Below are 9,031 nucleotides of genomic sequence, written 5' to 3' on the forward strand. Positions count from 1 at the left end.
GTCTTTGAAAATGTGATGAAATGGACATTTAAATCTTCAGCCCACACATGAATAAGCTCTGCTGTTTGAACGCTATAGAGTTATTATCAGAAATGATCCTTTTCGGATCAGTCTGTTTGTGCATGACCAACATAAGGAAATAATTCCAGACAAGAAGCTGTTTTTTACTCGTAACCACATTTTTTTTTTTTTTTTTTTTTTTTTTAGTAGTCATCCTGTTTGGTTTTAACTTTTGAACTCCGTGTTACATCAGTGTCCATGAGAAGTGGTTTTAAGCGGTTTTGTTGTGATAAATCTTCAGGTATCTGTTGATTCTTCTGTTGCTGTCAGGATGAAGTGAGCGTGCTTTAGATCTGAGCAACTGGATTATTGAACATTTGTCTGTACAAAGAATGCAGTTACTAAATTAAGCTGCAGTTTCGCAAAGCAAAGAGGGAAATCATACTCACAAGAGTCCGAAAGGAACATGAGTTTGAAAGGAAAAGGAGCTGCAAAGTGTTTTTTTAATGCTGCTGTCACCTGAGTTTGAGTTTGACTTGGTGTCAGTGATGTTTGTAGAAAGTAATGTTTTGTTCTGATTTGTTGCTTTTGTCTGTCACTTGAAAACAAGCTATTTTGCCCTATTTTTGAGGAATTTGTCTTTTAATGTAGACTAGTTTTTAGATGTAGAGAGATTTTCCTGGAGATGAAATGTTCACATTTATTTGCCTGTGTTGGAATTGATGCTGTTTTCTTGTGCATTTTGCACAACAAGGTTTGTGTTGATGTTTCTGTTCCAAACCTTGTGTTGCCTGTTCTGATATCAATACAGTGGCCTATAGAGAATGCAACACTAGCAAACGCAGACAACATTTACAAATACAAAAAACACCCGCATCAGTTCAACAAGTAGTTGCATCAAAATATATCTTGCAAATTGAAAAATACTTGCAAACATGGATATTACAAACATAACCTAGGGCATGTTTAACACTTTCATTTGATAAATTGTCTGCTGCAAATTGAGACAGCACACATAGACACAGAAACACCTTGCAGAGTTTCACAGCACAATGGAAGCTCTAACCAAGAAGTAAACTTTGATGGCATCAAAGGAAGCCCTACTGGAAGTACAAAAAGTTGCAGTTCCTTGACTGGCTGCTTGAGGAGAAACATCCCAATGGCCCTCAGACAGAGTGAAACAAAGGCTGCTACATCCGATAAAGCAGCTTCTTAGCTTTCATTTGAAAGTGGTGGCTCGGATTTACATAGAATGTACAGAGATGAGGTGACACACGTCACCCTGAAACTCTTAATTTTTTTCAGAGTCTGTTGGATTTTGGATCGTAACGTGTACTGACAGTGCCGTTTGTGTCGCAGGACAATATTTTACTGCCACCATGAACATGGTTGTGGAATGTCTCCACTATGCCGTTTTTTTTACAGGCTGCCAGAACATGCAGATATTTTTTACATGGGAAAAAGTAGGAATATGTTGTTTTCAGGAGAAAATGGACTTTCTATCTAGCATGGTAGAGCTGCCGTTAGACATTGTTCTCCGGCTGGAGATCATACGTGAGGTCTTCTGAGATGGAGTGGATGTAGACATTGTTCGCCGTCTGGTGATCATGCGTGATCTGTGCATGAAGACCTCTTAGATGGAGTGGACATGAATATTGCGCATGATCCATATGTGAGGACTTCTTAGATTGAGTTGATGTGGACTGTTCTCCGGCTGGCAATCAGATGTATTTGTTACATTGAAAAAAGTAGGAAAATGTTATTTTCTGGAGAAAATGGACTTTCTATCTAGCACGGCTTGTGATTATACGTGGTCCATGCATGCATGAGGTCTTCTTAGATAGAGTAGACGTACAGGTTGTTCTCCTGCTAGTGATCATTCACGATCCGTGCATAAAGACTTAGATGGAGTGGTCGTGGGCATTGTTCTCCGGCTGGCGATTGCACAAGATCCATGTGTGAGGACTTCTTAGATGGAGTGGACTTTACGTATTTAATCTTGGAACTCATTCTACAAGTGAGTGAGTGCCCTGTTAAGTTTTTTTCCTTTTATATTTTGTTTTCCTCAGTGGAGCTAGTAAGTTTTGTTATTTTTCTTTGAGAGAGTCTGTCTTTTGGATCTCAATGTGTGTGGACTGCGAGTCTGCTCTCTGTAACAGAGCTGTTACGCGTGCATGCGGAACTGTCGGCTGTTTTTCAGCGCTGTCTGATCACAGAGATGTATTTCTTAGATTTTTCACAGTTATATCACTGACAACACTTATAAGCGTGCACAAAGCTGAGCCTCTAGCACAGACTGTTTTTAACAGGCTGCTTTCATGATGAACGTGCACGTTCACCAAGTCTTCTCACAGTGGAGAGCGGCTGCTCCTTTTACCCTTACTGCATCAAAACAGTTATTACTTAAAAACAAGTCATAACACAATATCACACTTGTGTAAACTTTGCAATTAATCTGCCGCCCCATTATTAACGTTAGCAGTTAACGTTAGCATTCAAGCACGTGCTGGGACATTTTCCTCAAAGCTACATAAACGGTGTTGGAAACACTCAGAAAAATGAGTACTCATGTGTCCTTTGTTTCTGGCAGTCTCCATAGCTGTTTGTTGTGAATATTGTGTACTGTGAGACCGGTTACGGAAGTGCACAAAGTAATCCCAGTGTATCATCGGATGGTCACTAATAGCCTAAATTTAAGATGTTATGATTTTGGTGCAACATGTCCTTTAATGTCCACACCAAAGCAAATCATTAGAACCACAGTGCAGTCCCCAAAAATTTGATTGAATAAAAACCTGGGCCAAGGTTAGCCTGTTAGCTTAGGTGGTCAAACTTGAAAGAGAGGAGCATGTTCAGCCTTTTTTGTCACATATTGATCCACCCACACTTCACTCCTTTATGCATTAATGAGTTCATTGTGAATTAGCATGGTTGGCGCTGTCAACATTGTAGCGGGATGAAAGTCCTGGGTCCCAATTGAAAAGACATTCCCGCTAGCTTGGCTAACGGGGAGTTCCCCTTTGGCTGACCTGGTAGAGGAAAGGTCTTTTGTGCGAGCCGCGTGGGTTCGATCCCCACCGTCGTCGTCCCGGCCACGAAGGTCTTGCTGCTTCAATCTGGCGTCATGAACACGATGTGGGTCACATAGTATGCTAACATGCACCTGTGACTTCGGGACAAAGTCAAAAATGGTGGGGAGATGTGTAGCGGGATGAAAGTCCCGGGTCCCAATTGAAAAGACGTTGAAGAGCCGCGTGGGTTCGATCACCACTGTCGTCCCGGCCACGAAGGTCCTGCTGCTTCAACATGGTAACACCAAGTCTATGGCCAAGACTTCATATCAGCTGTTCCAGGTCTCTATAGTAATCCTATGGGAGACGTCACACAGGCTTTGCTCAGTGTATATACCTTCTATGACACAAACAACACAAGTACTAACAATATAAACAAAATTTATGCCCAGAGGACTTTGATTGACTTCTACTCTTCAGCGTGTTGCAATTAAAATGATAAAGCATGAAGACATGCTAGCGTTCAGAGTAAAATCATGAATAAAGTCAACAAAAAACTTTCTCAGATCTGCCGACCACGTGGCGATAAAGAGCAGAGCTGCATTTTGCAGGAACTGATGGGCAAGCACTTCAATTGTGTTGTTACTACTCTGTTGTGTTGTGAGGCTTCACAATGTGTTTCTCTGTCTGGGTCAGTGGTGTCAAAAGTACACACATTTGTTACTTAAGTAGAAGTATAGATACTGCAGTTTAAAAACACTCTGGTAAAAGTTGAAGTATCAACTTGACCTCTTTACTCAAGTAAAAGTGAAAAAGTATGTGCTCCAAAACCTACTTAAAGTATAAAAGTATAAAGTAACCTTTAAAAAAAAAAAAGGTAGATGCCACTATATGAATTGAAAGCTTAATTTAAAAACTGATTCGTTCTACATGTGGCCCAAGACCCAAAACCCAAAATTACCCCCCAACACCACCTGCACGAAAATGTTTCAATTCTAGAAGCTGTGAGATGCAATCTGGGACTATTCCAGACAATAAACTGGAGTGAGTGCAGCATCCATTTAGTGAGAAAAAAAAAAACAACTTTCCTTATTCAAATTCATTCCAGTAGTATTCTGCTCTTACTAGGATGCAGCAGTTTTCTAGTTTGGCAGATAGTTCTGGAGGAAATCACTGAAGAAATTAACAAACTGAAAATATGGTTTGACCGAAACAAACTCATTAAACAAAACAGGGACGAAATGGAGGCGTAAGAGTCACTAGGTGTTCACAGGAAACATTTATTTCTGTATGTATGTATGTATTTATTTATGTATGTTCATTGTTAGTTGCTTTTATATTTTATTTTCTGTTGTGTTTCTATTCAGGTTCTTTTTGTCTCTTTCTCTGAAATTGTATATAATAATCATTAGATTATTAATATATAAACAAAAATAAATTTAAGAAATATTACAATTTGAAAACAAATGCACCCAAACCTGAAGACAGCTGGAACTGCTTCATGCTAACTTTTAACATTGAAAATGCCATAGACATGCTAACGCGTTAGCGTCACTCCCGTTTTAAGTTATAAAATACACCTATCAACTGTTTCAGAAGACCATAAGAGGTCGGTTTAACATAGAAAAGGTAAATAATACTCACAGAAGTAGGCTCTTTAGGGTTTTAGCGGGGGAAAATTAAGTGAAAGAAAGAAAGAATAAACGAAACAATAGGTCGAAGCATTGCTTCAATCTGTGAACCACTGCTTCGATTGGTTCAAAATCCATTCCTTTATCTTCATTGATCCATGTTTCTGATATAGCAATTATGTTAAATATTTTTTTAAATTGACTTAAATATTCTTTAATGTTAAAGTTTGCATACAGACTTCTGCTGTTGAAATAATTTATCTGTTTTAATGGTCCGATTAAACTGTTCATCTGTATAATAGCAACAACTGTCATTGATATTTGAGAAGAAATTATTGTCCGGGTCTATATCGTGCTCCAAGTCCAGTACATTGTGGTCTGTGTGTTTAAATGTTCTCAGTTCTAGTTTTCCATGATCAGCAATCCTGTGAGTTATATCCTTCTTGTCTCCAGATGTAGATGATGTAGTAGATGAATAGGTTCCTCTGGTCTGTGTCATGGTGTTGTGATGTGTTTGTGTCCTCATACCTTATTGGTCGTATTTGTCCAGATCCTCGATGTTCCTGATTACCATAACCTTCACTTGTTCTGGTGTTCCGTTCAGTTTGATGAATGTTTTGCAGTTGGATGTCCATGTCTGTTGAATTTTTCCCTGCTTTTTTAAGAGACGAGCTTTCCTGGCGATGTCTGCGTTTCTTTTGGTCAGATGTTCATTGATGAATACGTTTGTTCCTTTGAGTTTCCGTCCCTGTTTTAACAATGCCATTTTATGTTTTCTGTTGACAAACCTCATTATAACTGCTCGCTTGTCTCCATCCTCTCTCCTGGGCAGGGGGTGGCACGCTTCAATGTTATTACAGTCCATTTGAATACCTTTAGATTGCAGGAAGTCAGCCACCTGTTGTTCCACTGAGCTGGCCTCCTGCTCGCTGGCCTCCCCTCCGCTGTCTTCTGACACCGCCTGTGCGTAGGATCGAGGTTTAATATGAATTCCTGTAATAATAACGTCGTTCATCCTTGTGTACTGTTCCAACTCCGCAACACGGTTCTCCAGGTACACCAGACGCCGGTCTTTCTCGGCATTCTGGATCCGGAGAGCCTTCACTTCTTCCACCAGCTCCATAATGGATTTCTGCTGCATTTTAACAACAGAGATTTCCTCAGACAAAAAGTCCAGGGACTTCTTGATATCATCTCCCTCCTCCGCCATCAGTGCCATCTTTGGACCCATGGTCAGATAAATCTGGCACCTCGGTAAAGCCACGCCGGTGGAACTGCACTGGCGCCTCGGGCTTCAGGTGGAGCCGCGGTGTCAGCGCACATCCACCGGCGCTGAAGCCAAGAGTAACGAGGCTGTTTGTTTTAAAAATATAAGGAATAGAAAGTACAGATACTTGTGTGAAAATGTAATGAGTAGAAGTCAGAAGTAGGCAGAAAAATAAGTAAAGGAGTAAAGTATAGATACCTAAAAAGTGTACTTAAGTACAGTAACGAAGTACACCTCTGGTCTGGGTGCATTGTGTGAATTTGCAGCAGACAAAATTAAATTGTGTATATACTGCAGCTGTTATTTGTTTGTGTTCTCTGTGTTTGTAAGCATACTTTTCAATTTGCAAGACGTTGATGCAACTACTTGTTTATGAATTGATGCTGATGTTTTTTTTTTTGTTGCTTTTTTTTTCCTTTTTTTTTTGCATGTGTAAGGGTTATCTGCTTTTGCTGGTGTTATCTTTAGTGTTGGTGGGGCCTGTTTGCTGAAAGCCTTTCAGAGTGTAACCAAACAGTGGCTTAACTCAAAAAGATGTGAGCTGGTGCTGCATCAGTGTGTTACTCAGAGGGTGCATACATACGAGTTATGGATTGTTTGAGCCACTACATACAACCAAATATGTTGAACTCTGACTTACACAAACATTGTACACTGTAGATATGTTGATAACAGAAGTGATGTGCTTACAAAGGATCGCTCGCTCGACCTTGGAAGTGCCATTAATGATGATTCTTACAGCCTTTAGTGCGACAATGACTTGGGGTGAATGATCTGAAAATGAACAGAAACTATTTTTGAGCTAAGCCTTAATGTTTTCCTCTGGAAAAATGAATTGCCTGACGTCTTGTGGGGTTGACACTACATTGTACATACTGTGGAGATGCTTGAATGTTGTCACGCTGTTTGAGGAGCTTTTCTTCTGCTTTTTAGCTGTTTATGTTTTAATCCGGTGAAAACTTGAGTGTCTTTCTCTGGGTATTTCTGCTTCTTCATCTCACAGTTTACAGTATATGTGCTGTTTCATTTTTCTTCTTTCTATCATTCACTTAGGGAACCAAAGTTGTCATCAATCCCTTAGTTCTCATAGATGTTGCATACTGGGTGTTTTGCAGTCGGAAAACAGTTTTCTGTGTTTATATGCACGGAGTATCCAACATTTGGACTTTTTAAAATAATCAGTTAAATACTTGCAGTGTACAGAATGATTTGGCAACTCCAGTTAAAAAGCAGTGGTGGGCACAGTTAGCCTAAAAGGTAGCTTCGATGAGCACAAATTGAAAATTAAACTGTTGAAACACAAAACCAAGAAAAAAGCTGTTATTATATACAGTTGTATACAAAATTTTGGGCACCCCTGATCATTTTCATGATTTTCCATTATAAATCATTGGTTGTCTGGATCAGAAATTTCAGTTAAATATATAACAGATAAGCACACTATTTGAGAAGTGAAATGAAGTTTCTAGTATTTACAGAAAGTGTGCAATAATTATTTAAGCAAAATTAGGCAGGTGCATGAATTTGGGCACCCTGGTCATTTTATTGAAATGAATACATTTAGCACTAATTATTGGAACACAAAATTGGTTTGGTAAGCTCATTGACCTTTGACCTCCTTACACAGGTGAATCCAATCATGAGAAAGGGTATTTAAGGTGGCCATTTGCTAATGTTTCTCCTCTTTGCATCTCTTCTAATGAGTGGCAACATGGGAGCCTCTAAACAACTGTCAAATGACCTGAAAACAAAGATTGTTCAACATCATGGTTTAGGGGAAGGATACAAAAAGCATCTCAGAGATTTCAGCTGTCAGTTTCCGCTGTGGGGAACACAGTGAGGAAATGAAAGACCACAGGCACAGTACTAGTTAAGGCCCGAAGTGGCAGGCCAAGAAAAATCTCATAAGCTGAAGCGAAGGATAGTGAGAGCAGTCATAATCAACCCACAGACCTGCTCCAAAGACTTACAACATAATCTTGTTGCAGATAGTCTCTCTGTGCTTCGTTCAACTATACAGTGCACTTTGATGCTGTATGATGCTGTAATGCAGAGGAAGCCTTTTCTGCGTACACACCACAAACAGAGTCGCTTGAGGTATGCTAAAGTACATTTGGATAAGCCATTTTGAAATAAGGTGCTGTGGATTGATGAAACTAAAATTACGTTATTTGGATATAACAAGGGGTGGTATGCAGGGCTGAAAGCACACAGCATTCAAAGAAAAGCACTTGCTACTTACAGTAAAATTTAGAGGTGGTTCCGTCATGCTGTGTGGCCAGTGCAGGTACTGGGAATCTTGTTAAAGTTGAGGGTCACATGGATTCCAGTCAATATCAGCAGATTCTTGAGAACAATGTTCATGAATCAGTGACAAAGTTGATGTTGCGCCGGTGCTGGATCGTTCAACAAGACAACGACCCTAAACACTGCTCAAAATCTACTAAGGCATTCATGCAGAGGAACAAGTACAATGTTCTGGAATGACCATCTTAGTCCCCAGACCTGAATATTATTGAAAATCTGTGGTGTGATTTTAAGCGGGCTGTCCATGCTCGGAAACCAACAAACCTGAGATGTTTTGTAAAGAAGAATGGTTCAAAATACCTTCAACCACAATCCAGACTGCCATTGGAAGCTATAGGAAGCGTTTAGAGGCTGTTATTTCTGCAAAAGGAGGATCTACTAAATATTGATGTATTTTTTTCTGTTTGGGTGCCAAAATTTATGCAAATGCCTAATTTTTTAAAGAATTATTGCACACTTTCTGTAAATCCTATAAACTTCATTTCACTTCTCAAATATCACTGTTCGTCTGCTAAATTATATATTTAACTGAAATTGCTGATCCAAACAACCAATGATTTATAAAGGAAAATCATGGAAATCATCAGGGGTGCCCAAACCTTTACATACAACTGTATTACATGAATTTAGCTTTGGTTTGTTTGTTGTGTTTTTTTTTTGCGGGGGGGGGCACTTTAAAACCCTAAAAAACAAATCTAAACACCTGAAATGTTAAGATGTTAAAGTGTAAACATGGAGGTTTCCAATAAAAGATTTAGCATGCCAAGATGAGATGATCATCAAGCTGTAGATGTGATATTTTAAATTAACAAATT

This window comes from Thalassophryne amazonica, chromosome 3, assembly GCF_902500255.1.
Source record: "Thalassophryne amazonica chromosome 3, fThaAma1.1, whole genome shotgun sequence".
Taxonomy (NCBI): Eukaryota; Metazoa; Chordata; class Actinopteri; order Batrachoidiformes; family Batrachoididae; genus Thalassophryne; species Thalassophryne amazonica.